The sequence below is a fragment of the Aegilops tauschii genome, chromosome 2 (assembly GCF_002575655.3).
Source record: "Aegilops tauschii subsp. strangulata cultivar AL8/78 chromosome 2, Aet v6.0, whole genome shotgun sequence".
Taxonomy (NCBI): Eukaryota; Viridiplantae; Streptophyta; class Magnoliopsida; order Poales; family Poaceae; genus Aegilops; species Aegilops tauschii.
This window is the reverse complement of record NC_053036.3, coordinates 44,201,019-44,219,603: the sequence shown is the minus strand read 5'-3', so window position 1 is coordinate 44,219,603 and position 18,585 is coordinate 44,201,019. Positions and strand designations below refer to the sequence as shown.

General features: G+C 50.4%; 1 long non-coding RNA gene across 5 annotated transcripts; it reads right to left on the bottom strand.

The window, feature by feature from the left end:
• Positions 1 to 3,041, bottom strand: LOC109767633 (uncharacterized). 5 transcript variants are annotated; one of them, XR_012201723.1, is made up of 6 exons: positions 2,400 to 3,041; positions 1,909 to 2,304; positions 1,730 to 1,818; positions 1,396 to 1,636; positions 810 to 934; positions 1 to 702 (listed from the first exon to the last, which is right to left on the bottom strand). It is a non-coding gene; the product is annotated as an uncharacterized lncRNA (long non-coding RNA). The 5 variants fall into 5 exon arrangements; XR_002233874.4 differs by having other exon boundaries at positions 1,730 to 2,307; XR_002233875.4 differs by having other exon boundaries at positions 1,730 to 2,304.
• Positions 3,042 to 18,585: the final 15,544 nt, after the last annotated feature.

The window sequence follows — 18,585 nt, the reverse complement described above, 5'->3', positions numbered from 1 at the left end:
TTTTCAGTGCATGTTCAAGGTGTGTTACAGGCCTACATCTATATCAGAATCTCAAATTACACATTTTCAAAGTATACTGTGTGACACATATATTGTACTACATAGTTCTTGTTTATTTCTTGTCACCTATTTGTTATATCTAACAATAGGATATTCTAGATCAACTCCCCGCATAGACCCGCTTCGAGGGAGGAGGATGCAGAGGCCAGCAACAAGGAGCGGGTGTGGGTGCTCATCCTCGCCGCTGACCACAAGTGCTGCGACAAACTTTGGGCAGAATTCGATCCCTCCACGGGTATGAGCAAATCAAATACTGCTTACTTCTTTCTGTCTGTTGTCTGCTGAAGTAGCTAATAGACCGCTTTAGAATGTTGTGAGCTTGGTTATTTTACATTGTTTGCTAATATCAAGCAAAGAACGAATGCTGGAGTGTGTTACTGTGCTTCATTACAATCCCTAGAAAACTTTAGAAAGGGTGTTTCTGTCCACCCACATAAATCAAAAGATAAATCTATGATTGCGCGGCAGGCCTGATAATCCACACCAAACCAATCAAAAAAGAGATCAATCTGTGACTTGTTGAGTAATTAGCAAACCCGGTGTTGTTGTCCACTACCAGCCGGCTGGAGGCCCCAACTCGTTTGGCTCCGTCTACGCGGTGCCAGGAGATTAGCACATGGATGCATCTGCCGGCAGTACCAACTGCACATCAAAGAACAATGGATTAGTACGTTGACAGGGATAGAAAGAAAAATATGAAACTCGGACACACGGAATTTGCAGTTATCAACAAACACTAATTTGAATACCTTCTAAATCTCACATAGTGCAGGGCTGCTCTGAATATCATTGTGTTCCATAAATAATGTTCCTTTCTTAGTCTACTACCGGGTGCACAATCCATCGACCACCATGATCCTCTGTCACATTAAAGCTGTCCTACATCATCAGATTAGAGTCTTTGCTCTTGTTGATAAATTGCGTAACACTCTGAAACACAACCATATTTTTTTACTCGTCAGATTCAGATTAGGGTCTGTTTTTTTTACTCTGAAACACAAAAAGAACATTGTCCCATTGTCAACGGAGTAAAGAAAGAATAGATTATCTTCATGCCCCCGTATTTATGAAAAATATTTATTCAACAAAAACATGTCTACCTGCCCACTTCATTGCAAACCAACTCACGTGTGCAGCAACATTATTTATTAATTAATGTAAAATATGTCTGCCACTCAACAAAGTTTAGAACCAAATGGACAACTATGAAGAAGCATAAATATTTTGTAATCCTTTTTGGCTTCCTTTACATGTTGTAGGCAGCATACGATACTTATCTGAAATACCTAAAGGCACAAGAAAAGCTAGTGTAGAATGAAGAAACTTTAATCTAACCTCGCTCAATCTGGTTTATTTCCTTGAGCACCCATGCGAGTGTCTTAGCTCTTCTTCGTACGCATGGGGCACGAGCATGTTCTCCAGGGAGGACAGTAGCTCTCACCCACGACCTCCTCGATGTCGTTGGCGAAGTAGCAGAGGGTGACAGCGTGGAATTGCTTTGTCGCTTGTGTGGGTGACCTCAAGGCGCTGCTGGTGGGAGGTCACAGACAAGCGCGTGCTGTCGGTGAAGATGGATCTAGAGAACAAGAATTCAACCTACAATTAAAAACTGCACATACATACTATGTATGCCCTCCATATGTCTCAATTCAGATTACACATGTCTTACCTGCATCTCAATACTCCACATAATGTTGGTCACTCAGATTGTCCTCCTCGTTTCTACAATTTTGCTGTTCGTGTACGCTACCCTATCCCCTGGTCAAAAAGCAATTACCGATTAGTGCAAAGGGATAACATAGAGAGGGCAGAAAAATGACCGGTGCAACTCCCAGCCACATCTCTCACAAATTCATCTCCATTGCCGACCAAATACGAGTGCAAAATCGCCTGCTCCCTAGCCTCTCAACCATGTCAGGTGTAAATAGAACAGCCGCCAGTCGTCGCCTCCGCATCCCCATCCACCACACATCATGCAGAGAACAACACGTACAATGCTGAGAGAACAACACGTACAATATTGAGAGAACTATGGCATGATTCAGAGAAAAACCGTCACGTTCCTCGTGCACCGTCAGCACACACCAAGCATGATTCAAAAGTGGTGGATCCAAAATTTGCAAACTTACTGGGAGAAGTGCTAATGAAAGGTACCATGCAGGCTAGCTAGGGCGAGTCCTCTGGAAGGGGATACGTCCCATTCAGGCTGACCCCCCTTTGCTTTGGTCTACTGTTGTTAATTCTCTGCTGAATAAATACCAACGTCGGCAATGGATGTACAAATTTTGTGGAGTCACCATGGCGATGCAAGATCTCAAGAAAATATAGTGGGGCCTGACCTTGCTGCTGCTGACTAACGTAGATTGAGAAGGCAATGGCTGCGGGCTTCGAGTAGGACGTCAGGGAGGATGATGCCTAGGTCGTTGAATGTATCCCCAACCATGGATTTCCTCTTCCTCCTTTTGATCGCCTCCCGATCTCACAAGCACCCTTGCCCGGGATACACGGACGCCGTACACGCAGGAAGATGGATAGAGCCACACACCCCTACCTTGACCAATCACTGATGTGGAGGGGGTCAACGATGGCCGGATCTGGAACGTCGGCGGGTGGGGAGGCCACGGCCGTCGTAGCGCCGATTGAGATCCATGGCAAGGCGTCTTCGCAAGGGAGGCGGTGGCGTGTGGAGAAGGATCGGGAAGGCTCCTGAAGGGGATCGTCTTCGGATCCTCGACATGATGGGCAGCAGGTCCTCAACGGGATCGACGGCGTCTCCTGGATCGTGGGCGGCGGCTTCGATGTGCGAGGGCGGCGGCGAAGGGATGGAGCGGCGGCGGCTTTGATGTGCGAGGTCGGCGGCGAAGGGATGGAGCGGCGGCGGCGAAGGGATGGATCGGCGGTGGCGAAGGATGGAGGGCGGCGGCGCACGATTTGCTGAGCGAGTCGTGCGTGCGAGTGGTTCTTGCTCGAGGGCGGGCGGCCTCGCTCGTACGTGCGTGCGATTGTTTTGGGTTTTTTTTCGCTGGTTAATTTTCGCCGGTTTGTTTTCGCTGGTTTATTTTCGTTCGTGACAGATGGGTGCGACGGGAGGTTAGGCGCGTGGGGGCGGGTGGGGGACTCGGCTGGAGGGTTTTTCTTGGTTCATCGCGGCTGAGCGTTAGGTGGGAGCAGGTACCAAAAAGATCATGGTAGGTGGGACGAAAATAAACCCGGAACGGAGACTACCAACTGAGACATTAGGAGGAGAGACTAGTAGTACTAAACATACGGTCTCTAACTCTCTATTGCGTGATGTTGGGCCTCGGAATGCGTGGCGTTCTGGTTCCAGTGGAGCACACACCACTCCACGCGGCCCTGCCGACGACGGCGGACGAAATCATGCGGCACTGCCGACGACGGCGGACGAAATCATGCGGCCCAGCCCGCGGCGGCGCCGGTGAGCCGGCAGATGCGCCACTGCTTGAACACCTCGGCGCACATCCCCTCGTAGAAGTCCATGGCGTTCTGGTTCCATTCGAGCACACACCACTCCACGCGGCCCTGCCGACGACGGCGGACAAAATCATGCGGCCCAGCCCGCGGCGGCGCCGGTGAGCCGGCAGATGCGCCGCGGCTTGAACACCTCGGCGCCCATCCCCTCGTAGAAGTCCATGGCGTTCTGGTTCCATTCGAGCACACACCACTCCACGCGGCCCTGCCGACTGTTAGACTTAATGGGCTAGGCCCATAGCAATTTCTGAAATCTCAAAGCCCATGTGTAAAATGGCAAGTGGTGGTGCTAAGTTTAGTCCCACCCCGGAAGTTGAAGAAGAGTTGGACCTCTTTATATAGTGGGTTCTCTCCACCACTCTAAGTGGTGTGTGAAAAGAGAAAGGGAGAACCACACGCGCGCGCTCGCTCGCCTCGCCTGGCCGGGCCGGGCGGGCCGTGGCGAGGCGGCGCGTACATGCGACATGCGCGTGAATGGTCCGCCGAAATCTGGTCCGTCTCCTTGTAGGAGCGCAACTTCCTTTTGCCGTTTTAATTTTATGTCTTGGCAGACAAGTTTTTGATTTCTTGTCCGGTAAGTATACGAATTAGAAACCGAGTCGGTTTGGGATTGTGGTCGCGACACAATACCGCCTCTGGTCCTAATATATATACAGCTACCGGCTGCGGCCAGAGACACACCGAAAAACACCTACGGTTTTGCCTCATCTCACAACTTGCGCCGCCATCGTAGTCTACTCCATCTCAAATGCCGGCGTGCATCGGCGCGTGGGAGAGCAGGTCTCCGGAACCGTTCGTCTTTGCGATCCTGCACCGGGAGAGGACGAATTAGGTTTTTGGGAAGCGTTGTGCGCGACTGCTCAAATTCGTCATCACGGGTCGTCTTCCGTCCAAGTCGGGCGGTGCTACTCATCGTCGTATTCATCGCCGTCAGCAGCAGATCGTCGCTAACATCGTCATCAACACTGTCGCACCCATAATAGCTAACGATCAGTACGTCCAACATCCTCTGTTCATGTCTGTTTCTACAGCTATTGTTACGTGTTTGCTGCTGTTATGCATGTTTTGTTGTTCTTCTAGTTTGCTAGATTATTGCATGCTAGTGTCTCTTCTAGTCATGCATTATTTACTGGAATTAATCATGAACTTGCCTAATATTCCAACAATCCAAAAACCTAATTATAGGCAATTTCCTGAGTTAACTATGGCTGGATTCGCTGATGCACTGAGGCCGGATAAGTTTACCGGTGTGCACTTTAAGAGGTGGCAGGTGAAGACCACGCTCTGGCTTACTGCTCTGAAAGTTTTCCACGCTAGTGTTGGTGCTCCAGAGGGAATGACCGACGAAGATCGGAGAAAATTCCAGGAAGCCAATACTATGTTTGTGGGATGTATTCTGAGTGTTCTTGCTGACCGTCTGTGTGATGTGTACATGCACATAAATGACGGAAAGATTCTGTGAGATGCACTGAATGCAAAATTCGATGCAACAGATGCAGGCAGTGAACTGTACATCATGGAGAGTTTTCATGACTACAAGATGGTGAATAACCGTTCTGTGGTTGAACAAGCTCATGAGATACAGTGCATTGTGAAGGAACTTGAACTCCTTAAATGTGTTCTACCCGACAAATTCGTGGCTGGGTGCATGATTGTAAAGTTGCCTCCTTCATGGAGGAATTTCGCCACAACTCTGAAGCATAAGAGACAGGAGATATCAGTTGAAAATCTGATTGCATCTCTTGATGTTGAAGAAAAAGCTCGGGCTAAAGATACTACTGAAAAAGGAGGTGAGGTTCAGCCTACTGCTAACATAGTGCAGAGGTACCCACAGAACAAGAACAAAGGGAAGAACAAACCTGTTTTCAACAAGCCTACCAAGACTACTACCTTCAAGAAGAACAAGTTCAACAAGGCTGAGCTAGAGTGCTACGCCTGTGGGAAGCCTGGACACTTTTCCAAGGAATGCCCTGAACGTGCAGACCGCAGAGGGAAAACAAGCTCCAAGACTGTCAACATGGTGACCGCTAGCAATACTGATGGGTATGGTAATTTACCTATTGTGCTTTCAGTATTTCAATCATCTTCGTGGTGGATTGATTCGGGTGCTAACGTTCATGTGTGTGCTGACATCTCCCTGTTTACTTCTTATCAGGTCGCAAGGGATTCTTCCGTCCTAATGGGGAATGGGTCACATGCTTCTGTTCGTGGCATTGGCACGGTGGATCTGAAGTTTACTTCGGGAAAGATCGTGCAACTAAGGAACATGCAGCATGTCCCTACTATGAACAAGAATCTTGTTAGCGGCTCCCTTCTATGTCGAGATGGATTTAAGGTAGTTTTAGAGTCCAATAAAGTAATCGTGTCAAGATTTGGACAATTTATAGGAAAAGGCTATGAGTGCGGAGGCTTGTTCCGCTTTTCTCTTTCAGATTTTTGCAATAAGTCAATAAACCAAATTTGTGCTAGTGTTAATGATGATGCAAGTATTTGGCACTCTCGTTTATGTCATATTAATTTTGGTTTAATGTCTCGGCTATCCAGCATAAGTTTAATTCCGAACTTCACAGTTGCCAAAGGTTCTAAGTGCCATAGTTGTGTGCAATCTAAGCAACCTCGAAAGCCTCATAAGGCTGCCGAGGAGAGAAACTTGGCACCTCTAGAACTCATACATTCTGATCTTTGTGAGATGAATGGTGTGTTGACAAAAGGTGGAAAGAGATATTTCATGACTTTGATTGATGATGCGACTAGATTTTGCTATGTTTATTTGTTGCAAACTAAAGATGAAGCATTAGACTACTTTAAAATCTATAAAGCTGAAGTTGAAAATCAACTAGAGAGAAAGATCAAGCGTCTTAGGTCCGATCGTGGTGGAGAGTATTTTCCAAAAGTTTTTGATGAATTTTGTGAGGAACATGGTATTATTCATGAGAGGACGCCTCCCTATTCACCTCAATCAAATGGAGTGGCCGAGAGAAAAAACCGCACATTGACTGACTTGGTGAATGCCATGTTAGACACTGCTGGTTTATCTAAGGCATGGTGGGGGAGGCTCTATTGACTTCATGTCATGTCCTGAATAGAGTTCCCAACAATAATAAGGAGAAAACCCCTTATGAGGAGTGGGTTGGCCGAAAACCATCACTTTCTTATTTGCGCACTTGGGGATGTTTGGCAAAGGTCAATATTCCTATTCCTAAGAAACGCAAACTTGGACCAAATACAGTTGTCGTGGAATTGTCACGGCAGATGTCCTCGAGCTAGGACTTAGTCGTGGAGCCATCGCAGCTAGGAAGCTTGAAGGGGTTAATGCGGGACAAGGAACACGAGGGTTTATACTGGTTCGGCCCCTTACGGTGAAGGTAAAATCCTACGTCCAGTTGAGGTGGTATTGATTAGGGTTACGATCACCAGGGAGCTAAACTGCTATGCCCGGCTCTCGATGAGATTGTTCTTGTCCCTAAACCGCTGCCGGGTCGTCCCTTTATATAGGGAGGCTGACGCCCAGCAGCTCTCAGAGTCCCGGCCGGCTCATAAGAGTGTCCGGCTCGGACTCTCAGCTATTCTTGCCTTGCACTACAAGTTCTACCATGATAATGATTGTAACTACGGGCTTTAAGCCATATCCGGGTCTTTAAGCCCATCTTTGGCCCACCGTCTTCAAGCTTGGCGCCGGGCTTTTGGCAATGACCATTAGAGTAACCCGGCCCCTCCTGGCGGGTGACTCTAAGGTCTATATCCTCAACATTAGGCCCCAGATTGATTTGAGCCGGCTCATGTCAATCTTCAATTCTTTCGACAGAAAAAATCTCCGGCTTACCATTTGTGTGAAGGCCATAACCCGGCGTGACGTCATCCTCTGGACTCCGGATAATCCGCCGTGACGTCATCTTCCATTAAGCCCGCTTTTTACTCCATCAGATCCGCAATGGATCTTTGCATTTACTGTCATCCCGAAAATCGAGGCGTTTCGTGAGGAGATAACCACGCCGTGGACTCCTTGATCCTCGCACCCACTCATGAGCCCGCCCTTATAAATAGGCCGGCCCGACGGGCTTCTCTGCCACCCTTCTTCCTCCTCGCGCCACTGCCCTTCTACCAGAGCTCGAACTCTGCCGCCGTCGCCTCGCCTCCGGTCTTCGTCAACCTTGGCCGCTGCATCACCCTGACTCGGACCAGACAAACGGCGGCGACCCCCGCACCTCTTCAGCACCGGTAAGTCCTCACTACCCCGTAGAACAGATCTGCAGTAGGGTTCATCTGTGTTCGTCCGTGTTCGTCGCCGTCGCCCACAAGCTCCGGTAGTTCTCATAGTTACTGCCCCTGTTTAATCTTAGCCTTGTATAGAACTAGTGCGGCGGTTGTTTAGTACTCATTTCAAATGCCAGTAGGTCTCTTTTCACTGCATAAAGGCCTCATTCGAGCTCAAGAACTCCCCTGCGTCTGTTTCTAGGTCTAGAAACTTTTCTTTTTCCCGACCATTTTGATCCAAAATATTTACTGCGATGTGTGAAACCTGTTTTACCACACTTATTAAAAAAATTGCAATCATTTGAGCCTCGGCGGTTTACATTTCCGGTTTAAGGAAACCACGCGCCGTAGAACCTTCCGGCTTAAAGAAAACCATGCTTCGTAGAATCCTCCGGCTTAGCTGTGATAAGGCCGTAGATAATCAATTTATTCTGAATGCCCCTGCGGCTTAAATAACCCACTGTATATACCATTAGTCCCCTTCATAAGCCGCCACCTTAGTTTTGAACTGTAGATCTCCTCCGGCTTATAATTAACCCGGACGTTTTTCCTTTTTGTCATAGACTGCCGACTTTCACCATGCCTCCCAAAGCTCCCATTACTTGCAACTGGATGAGGTCCAATGTCACCAATGAGACCCTAGCAGACTTTGTCAAGTCTGGATATCTGCCCAAGAAAGACATCATGTCCTACCGTGCCCCTGACCCGTCAGAAGAGAGACCACAGCCAAAGGACGGGGAGGTAGTAATTTTTTCGGATCATATGAGCCGGGGCTTCGCACCGCCCGGCTCAAAGTTTTTTAGAGACGTGCTAAACTTCTTCGACTTGCGGCCTCAAGACATTGGACCCAACTCAGTGTCCAACATCTGCAACTTCCAAGTCTTCTGCGAGGTTTACCTTGGAGAAGAACCTAGTCTGCTGCTCTTCAGAGAGCTTTTTTACTTGAACCGTCAGAATGAGTGCGCCAATGGGCCAAGTCTGGAGTTAGGTGGTATTTCCATCCAGCGGCGTAGGGACTGCCTGTTTCCTTACGCTGTGCCGCCGAGCCACCCAAAGGACTGGAACATGACTTGGTTCTATTGCCAAGACACGTCACCGGCTGATGAAAGTCCGTTGCCTGGCTTTCGCCCCTCGCGTCTGGAGCCGACTCACCCACTGTCAGACAAGCTGACTCAAGCGGAGCGCCAACCTCTGCTCCCCACTATCAACAAGATCAAGGCCCTCCTAGGCAATGGTCTGAATGGAATGGACCTGGTCCGGGTCTGGATCTCATGGCGGGTGATCCCATTGAGCCGCCGCCCCGGCTTAATGTGTGAGTACACGGGTCGAAAGGACGACCCTCAGAGACACAGCCGCAACGACCTTCCTGAAGACGTCGCAGAAGAGATGACCAAGGCTCTCTTGAACGAGAGCCTGGCAGACTGCGGAAGGACCGGGCTAGCCCCCTTCTGCAAGACCAACCCAGCCCCAGCGGTAAGCCGTTGATCTAAACATCTTATCTGAACATGACTTTCATCTGAATTGTTTTAAGAAAACCTCATTGCATTTTTCAGGCTGATGATAAGTTCTGGCGGGTCAAATATGACCATGAGGCGGCCAAGAAGGCCAGAAAGGCGAACAAAGCCGCCAAGAAAGCCGCCCCTCGCAAGAAAGGAAGCAGGCCTACTGCTTCAGAGCTGATGCAATTAAGCGACAGCTCCGAGTCAGAGGTAACCCCTGAGTCTTTAAGTCCTTGCTGTATTCACTGTTTGTTGCTGTCCGCCTTATCAATACTTGCTCATTGACAGGATGACACCGGCGCAAGTAACCCGGTGGTTGAAGAGGTAATGTCACTTTCCTCCGACTCGGAGCCCTTGCCAAAGCTGAAAGTCCAAAGGGTAACCCGGAAAGTAAGCTTTTCACATCCTTTAGCTCATCAAGATCCTCAATTTATTTTGAAGCGACAGGTTCATGAGAGCCGGCGTCACACCCGGACCAGCAAGGGCACCGATCTCTCCACCGGGTTACCTGACGCATCAAGGAAGCGCCGAACTGAGGTTATTTCCCACTTGTACCCTTTTCATCCGTTGGCGGGTGTTATCCGTCAGCCACTCAATTCTTCTGACTCAAATTATCAGGAGACCTCCCCCTCTTCGGGCGACTCTATGCAGTCGAGTCTTCCGGCTTTCAAGACCGCGCCCGGGTAATGACAACCATCTCATATTATACTTGTCTGTACTTACCCTTTTTGTGCTTAACGTTTCTGTCCTTTTAGTGCCCAGGCAAAGCTCACCAAGAGCGCGAAGAAGACCAAGTCAGCCGGAGTGCCGGATTTGCCTGAGCAGGACTTGCCTGAGCCGGAGGTGACGGTCCAAGAGCCGCCAGCTGCCTCCGCCCCCGAAGCCACCACTCCAATGGATACAGCACCTGTAGAAGCTGTTGCTGACCCGGAGGCCTCCGGCTCAGCTCAACCAACAAATGACCCGGACGTGGTAATTACCCGGACGGAGTTCGTTGAGCCGGGGAGACCCACCGTGCTGGCCAAGTGTTCCGCTAAGGGGGAATTGCTGCAGCCCCACCGGGTGAACCTGGACCTCTCCGACTATACCAACCTGAGCATCGGAGAGCTCGTCTCTGGCTACATCAGCCAAGTGCACAAGAGCCGGGACGCAGAGGTTGCCATAGTGAACCAGATCCAACAGAAGGCTGAGGTATCATTCTGTTGTCCTCTTACTTACTGCATAGTTACCTTTAGCATGCTAGCCCCCAAGCCAACGACGTATGATTGAACATGTTGTAGACTTAGGTTCCGGCTTACTCAATTGAGCCGGCAGTTTGTAGATAGATACATTCAATATGCATTAGCCCCCAAGTGCCAAGTGTCTTTGCTTGGAAAACGCTTGGGACTTTATATAGTAACTGTTCATGCCATAACCCGGAAATTTATACAGGCTGCTGGCAAGAAGCTTGAGACTGACCTTGCTGATGTCAAGAGCCGGCTGAAGATGCAAGAGATGGAGACCCGGAAGGCAAACGCCAAGTTCGTGTCCAGCATCGCCGCTCAAGAAAAGCTGAAGACAGAGTTCGATGCTGAGCGGAAGGCATGGGCCGAAGAAAAGGCCGCCTTGGTGACCCGGGCTGAACAGGAGGAGAAGGCTCTCTTCGAGAAGACCGCCGAGCTCTCCGGCCTAAAACGCCAAGTGTCCCAGATGGTGGCCGCAGTCTTCGGTAAGTCGTCTCGCCGGCTTTCATCAAGTTTAGAATGTGTATATCTCATAACTTCATCCTTGTCGGCGGCTTATCTGACTCTATTAAACAGGTCCCAGAAGCGCCTATCTGAATCAGAGCGTGGTGACCAAGCTAAAGGCCGTATACACCCTGGTGGAGCAACTCTACACCGGGTCACAACGTGCCTTGGCTGTGGTGGCCCTCTCCAACGAGGTGCCGACTCACCTGGCAGAAGTCCTTCGCCGGCTCGCTGTACTGCCTCAACGGATCCAAGAACTGCGACGGGCCTCTGCAAGAGCCGGAGCGATCGCCGCGCTGAGCCGGGCCAAGGCATTCCTGCCGGAGTTAGACCCGGCGGACATCGCCCTTGGCTATCCAAGCCTGAAGGAAGACGGCTCAGCTTTTGATCAGAAGGACTTCGCAGCTTGCGTGAAGGCTGTACGCCCGGTGGCCACCCTTATCGGGAACGACACAGATCTGACCAAGTACCAGTCGGGTTACAATGCGGAGAATCAGAGGATTCCAACCCCTCGCTATGAAGCCCTCAACTTGATCCCGCCGGCTCGTCAGCACACTTTCGCCCCGGAGATTGACCCGGCCGGGTTAATTGACGAGGAAGCCCAATTCGAAGCTCTCAGCGGCATCGACTGGAAGTCATCAACTTTCCAGGTCTTGGGATCAGCCGGAGGAGAAGATAGGAACGAGCCGGAGACTTCAACTCAGCAAGCGTCGTAACTCGGCTGGCGGTTTACCAAACAATGCCTCACCCTTTTGGACTCAACGAGTCTTGTAATAGAGTAGGTGCAACAGTTTATCTCTGCCGTGCCATCGTGCACGTATTGAATGCTAAAGTCTTTTGAAGTTGTCTCTTTGATGTTTCTCCGGGTCATAATCAATCCTTTGTTTTTCTTAACCTCAAAAGAGGTGCCTTTAACTATCCTGCATAGAAGGACAAATCACAAGTCTCGAGGCGGCTTACCGCCCTGAGAATCATAAGTTTTAGATAACCCGGAATATGAATCAAAGGACTTGTCTTCAATGATATCCTGAATACAGCCGTAAGAACATACTTAACGGCCTGCAAGAATACTTCCGGTTTAGATAACCCGGATAAGAAGGTTGGTACCGCAACTCCGGTTTACCTGTCTTATAACACCCATTGCGTTCAGCAATACTGTAAACCAAAGTTAAGCCGGCAAAGTGAAACCCGGCTGTACACACCTTGACATAATCAGAGAAAACTTGTGATAAAGCGGAAGAACTTAGGGGCTTCCGGTTCGAATACGACCAGAGACCCGGCCCAAAGGGGTTAAGCTAAGATTCGGATACGATCATATAGCCCCCAGTGGGTGTGGCGATGCCAATCAAGAGGGTACCGACAGCTATGTTCTCTTTGGTTCGAATACGACCCATGTTTGAACAGGAAGCCCCCAAGTGATTTTAAGAATTGTTTAACGACGCTGATTCGAATACGATCCACGTCGGTTCTCAAAGGGGTTAAACTATGATTCAAATATGATCAGAGAAAACCTCCCAATGAGCTCGGCACTTTGCCAATCAAATGGGTATCGACAGCTATGTTCTCTTTGGTTCGAATACGACCCATGTTTGAACAGGAAGCCCCCAAGTGACCTTGTTGCTTATGGCTAGATTCGGATGCGATCATAAGCCGGATCCTCCTTCAAGTCATCATGTAATCTTGCAATGAAAACAACACGTGCATATTTGGAGGAAAAAGGACAGAGGTCCTGCTTTATTGCTTATCATAATATATACATGGCTGAGGGAAATATGTACATTATGAGAGCCAGTGGCTCAAGTGTAGTAAGGCCGAAGCTGAGCTATGTTCCACGGCCGACGGGTCTCTTCCTCCGACTTACGTGAATCTTTATGCTCCCGGATGTCAATGAGGTAGTATGACCCGTTGTGCAAATTCTTGCTGACCACAAAGGGCCCTTCCCAAGGCGGGGATAGCTTGTGTGCATCTGTTTGATCCTGGATGAGCCGGAGCACGAGATCGCCTTCCTGGAAGACCCGGGATTTAACCCGGCGGCTATGATAACGGCGCAGGTCTTGTTGGTAAATCGCTGAACGGGCTGCTGCCACATCACGCTGTTCGTCCAACAAGTCAAGAGCATCTTGGCGCGCCTGTTCATTATCCGACTCAACATAAGCCGCCACTCAAGGTGAATCATGACGGATGTCACTGGGGAGGACGGCCTCTGCTCCATAAACCATGAAGAAAGGCGTGAAGCCTGTAGATCTGTTAGGAGTACTGTTGATGCTCCATAACACGGAGGGCAACTCCTCCACCCAACAACCCGGCGTCAGTTGCAAAGGGACCAAAAGCCGGGGCTTGATACCCTTCAGAATCTCCTGATTAGCTCTCTCAGCTTGACCATTGGATTGACGATGAGCAACTGAGGAGACATCAAGTCGGATATGCTCTCGTTGACAAAACTCTTCCATGGCGCCTTTGGATAGGTTGGTGCCATTGTCAGTTATAATGCTGTGCGGAAAGCCAAAGCGGAAAATCACCTTTTTCATAAATTGAACCGCCGTGGCCGCATCGCACTTGCTAACTGGCTCAGCTTCCACCCACTTGGTAAATTTGTCAACCGCCACCAATAGGTGGGTCTTCTTATCCTTGGACCTTTTGAAAGGTCCCACCATATCAAGCCCCCAGACCGCAAAGGGCCAAGTAATTGGGATCATCCTCAGCTCTTGAGCCGGTACGTGAGCCCATCGAGAGAACCTTTGGCAACCATCACACTTACTGACTAAGTCCTCTGCGTTAGCATGAGCCGTCAACCAATAGAAACCATGACGAAAAGCCTTGGCTACCAAAGACTTTGAGCCGGCGTGATGGCCACAATCCCCTTCATGGATCTCACGCAAGATTTCTTGACCTTCCTCAGGGGAGACACAACGCTGAAACGCCCCTGTGACACTGCGATGATGCAACTCGCCATCGATAACGATCATTGACTTAGCCCGCCGGGTTATTTGCCTGGCCAAAGTTTCATCCTCAGGCAACTCACCCCGGGTCATGTAAGCCAAATAGGGCATTGTCCAGTCCAGTATGATGTGGAGAGCCGCCACCAGTCGTGCCTCCGGGTCAGGGACAGCCAAGTCTTCCTCTGTAGGCAGCTTAACAGAAGGATTATATAGGACATCCAGGAAAGTATTAGGTGGCACCGGCTTTCGCTGAGAGCCTAGCCGGCTTAGAGCATCAGCCGCCTCGTTCTTCCTGCGATCAATGTGCTCCACTTGGTAACCCTGAAAGTGCCCAGCAATGGCATCAACCTCGCGGCGATAAGCCGCCATGAGAGGGTCTTTGGAATCCCACGTTCCTGATACCTGTTGAGCCACCAAGTCTGAGTCACCGAAGCATCTTACCCGGCTCAAGCTCATCTCCTTAGCCATCCGAAGACCATGGAGTAAGGCCTCGTATTCAGCTGCGTTGTTAGTACAAGGAAACATCAACTGTAGCACATAATGGAACTTATCACCCTTAGGGGAAGCCAATACAACTCCAGTCCCCGAGCCCTCCAACTGCCTGGACCCATCGAAGTGAATAGTCCAGTATGTGCTATCCGGCTTTTGCTCGGGCACTTGTGACTCTGTCCAATCATTGATGAAGTCCACCAAGGCCTGAGATTTAACAGCAGTGCGCGGCACATATTTGAGACCATGAGGTCCAAGTTCTATAGCCCACTTAGCAATTCTCCCTGTGGCCTCTCTGTTTTGAATGATATCACCAAGAGGGGCAGAACTGACCACAGTGATGGGATGACCCTGAAAATAATGCTTAAGTTTCCGGCTCGCCATGAACACACCATACACAAGCTTCTGCCAATGCGGGTACCGCTGCTTGGACTCAATGAGCACTTCGCTGACATAATAAACCGGCCGCTGAACCGGATGCTCCTTACCCTCCTCCTTGCGCTCCACCACAATAGCCACACTGACGGCTCGTGCGTTTGCCGCCACGTACAGTAATAAGGGCTCCTTATCAACCGGAGCAGCAAGGACTGGAGGCTCTGCCAGCTGCTTCTTCAAACCCTCAAAGGCAGTATTAGCCGCATCATTCTAGACAAAGTTATCAGTTTTCTTCATCAACTGATATAAGGGCATGGCCTTTTCACCCAAACGGCTTATAAACCAGCTTAAGGCTGCAATGCGACCCGCCAAGCGCTGAACGTCATTTATACACGCCGGCTTAGCCAGGGAGGTGATGGCCTTGATCTTCTCCGGGTTAGCCTCAATGCCTCTGTCAGAAACCAAGAAATCCAAGAGTTTGCTTGCAGGAACACCAAAGACACACTTGGCCGGGTTAAGCATCATCTTGTAGACCCGGAGATTATCAAAGGTCTCCCTTAAATCATCTATCAGGGTTTCCTCCTTTATGGACTTAACCACAATATCGTCCACATAAGCATGAACATTGCGCCCAATCTGTTTATGAAGATAGTTCTGTACACAACGCTGGTAAGTCGCCTGTGCACACTTGAGTCCAAAGGGCATAGACACATAGCAGAAGGCTCCAAAGGGAGTGATGAACGCCGTCTTCTCCTGGTCCTTAACCGCCATTTTAATCTGATGATATCCAGAATAAGCGTCCAAGAAACTTAAGCGTGCACAACCAGCCGTAGCATCAATAATTTGATCAATACGGGGAAGGGCAAAAGGATCAGCCGGACACGCCTTATTTAAGTCCGTGTAGTCCACAGACATCCGCCAGGTGCCGTTCTTCTTGAGCACGAGCACCGGGTTAGCCAACCACTCTGGGTGGAAGACTTCAACAATAAACCCGGCCGCCAAAAGCCGGGCCACCTCTTCACCAATAGCTTTCCGCCTCTCTTCATTAAACCGCCGAAGGAACTGCCTGACCGGCTTAAATTTCGGATCCACATTGAGAGTGTGCTCAGCAAGTTCTCTAGGTACACCTTGCATGTCTGAAGGTTTCCATGCGAAGATGTCCCTATTCTCACGGATGAACTCGATGAGCGCGCTTTCCTATTTTGGATCCAGATTGGCACTGATGCTAAACTGCTGAGATGAGTCACCTGGAACAAAATCAACAAGTTTAGTCTCATCAGCCGACTTAAATTTCATTGCCGGCTCTTGCTCTGTAGTTGGCTTTTTCAGAGAAGTCATATCTGTTGGGTCAACATTGTCTTTGTAAAACTTCAACTCCTCTGTTGCACAAACAGATTCTGCATAAGCCGCATCACCTTCCTCACACTCCAGAGCCACTTTCCGGCTGCCGTGAACCGTGATGGTCCCATTGTGACCCGGCATCTTGAGCTGTAAGTACACATAACACGGTCGTGCCATGAATTTGGCGTAAGCCGGCCGTCCAAATATAGCATGGTATGGACTTCTTATCTTGACCACCTCAAAGGTCAATTTCTCCACCCTGTAGTTGTTCTCATCTCCAAAGGCCACTTCCAACTCAATCTTGTCGACTGGATAAGCCGACTTACCAGGTACCACACCGTGGAAAATAGTGTTGGACTGGCTGAGGTTTCTATCAATCAACCCCATACGACGGAAAGTCTCATAGTAAAGGATGTTGATGCTGCTGCCTCCATCCATGAGCACCTTAGTGAACTTATATCCTCCCACCTGAGGAGCCACCACCAGGGCCAAGTGACCCGGATTATCCACCCGTGGAGGGTGATCTCCCTGCTCCATACTATAGGCTGTTCGGACCACCGCAAGTAGCGTGGAACTGCCGGCTCAACAGCATTCACAGCCCTCTTGTGAAGCTTCTGATCTCGCTTGCACAAACTAGTGGTAAACACATGATACTGTCCACCGCTAAGCTGCTTTGGATTGGTCTGATAACCCCCCTGTTGTTGTTGATGACCCTGGCCAGACTGCTGGTTAAAGCCCCCTTGACCGTTCTGAGGATTATAATTTGAGCCGCCGCCCGGGCCATGAAAGCCACCGGCGCCTGAGCCGCCGCCCGGGCCATTGTAATTCTTAAAGGCCTTCATGATTGCACAATCCTTTCACAGATGAGTCGCTGGCTTCTCTCTAGAGCCATGCCTTGGACAAGGCTCATTCAACAGCTGCTCCAGCGTCGGACCTGACCCGCCGCCTCGGGGAGGGGGCCTCCCCTTACGTCGCTGGTTATTCCCTTGTGAGCTGGCGTTGGCCACAAACTCTAGGCTGCCGTCGGCCTTGCGCTTGCCTCCTCCTTGGTTCCCCGGGTTATGCTGAGGACCCTTGCCATTGCCGTTCTTCTTTCCCTTCCCTGTCCTTTCATCATCTGAAGGGGGATCCTTGGTACCATCAGAATCGGCGTACTTGACAAGAGCCGCCATTAGTGTACCCATATCACTACAGTCGCGCTTAAGCCGCCCGAGTTTCATTTTCAGGGGCACGAAGCGACAATTCTGTTCCAACATTAAGACTGCAGAGCCGGCATCCATCTTATCTGATGAATGTATGATCTCCTTGACCCGGCGAACCCAATGAGTCGTGGATTCACCCTCCTGCTGCTTACAGTTAGTCAAATCCACAATTGACATAGACTGCCTACAGGTATCTTTGAAGTTTTGGATGAACCGGGCTTTCAGCTCAGCCCAAGACCCGATGGAATTCGGTGGTAGCCCTTTCAACCAAGTGCGGGCAGTCCCATCCAACATCATGGTGAAGTATTTGGCCATTGCCGCTTCACTGACCTCTAGTAGTTCCATGGCCATCTCGTAACTCTCGATCCAGGCTGCGGGTTGTAAGTCAGCCGTGTAATTAGGCACCTTTCTAGGGCCTTTGAAGTCCTTGGGTAGACGTTCATTGCGGATAGCTGGCACTAAGCAAGGGACACCTCCAGTCCTGGTAGGGATACCCACATCGACGGACACCGTCGGATAAGCCGGGGGAGTCTGGTAAGCCGTCAGCTGAGGCACCTGCTCCACCTCTTGCCGCACTCTGTCTTGGTCCGCTGCGTGAAAAGCTCCATTATAAGCCGGGCCATGGCCAGGGGGCGGGTCATGGCGTCGGACGTTACTTGAGCCGGTCGTTGAGACCATGTGCCTGCTGTAACTCGGGCTCTGACCCGGACGAGGGGTCGAGTGGATCCTATCCCGGCTGTAGGAGTACGCCTCCTGCTGCGCCAGTGCCGTCTGAAGGAGTTCCCTGACCCGGCGGGTTTCAATAGCCGTCGGAGAGTCGCCGTCGGCCGGGAGAGCCGCCAGCCGTGCTGCCGCAGCAACCATGTTCTCCAGCGGGTTATTATAATGACCCGGTGGTATTGGCACGTACTGAGGTGGGGCAGGGGGCATCTGGGGAGGCCCCATGACTTGTGGCTGAATAGGGGTCCCCGACCCGGGCACTATGACCCCTGGCGGGTTACTAGACCCTGCACCTGGCGTGTTGAAGAGGTTGCGTGGATCGTAAACCGGAGGGAGTCGAGATTGGGCCTTTTGATGCCTCCTTCTCAGGACCTCATTGGCCGCGTTTTGATCCATCGTGAGCCGGAAGGACTGCGCTTGAATCAACTGGGTTTGGGCATCGAGAGCCGCTCGCTCCGTAGCCATCCTGATCCCTTCCGCTGCCAGATCC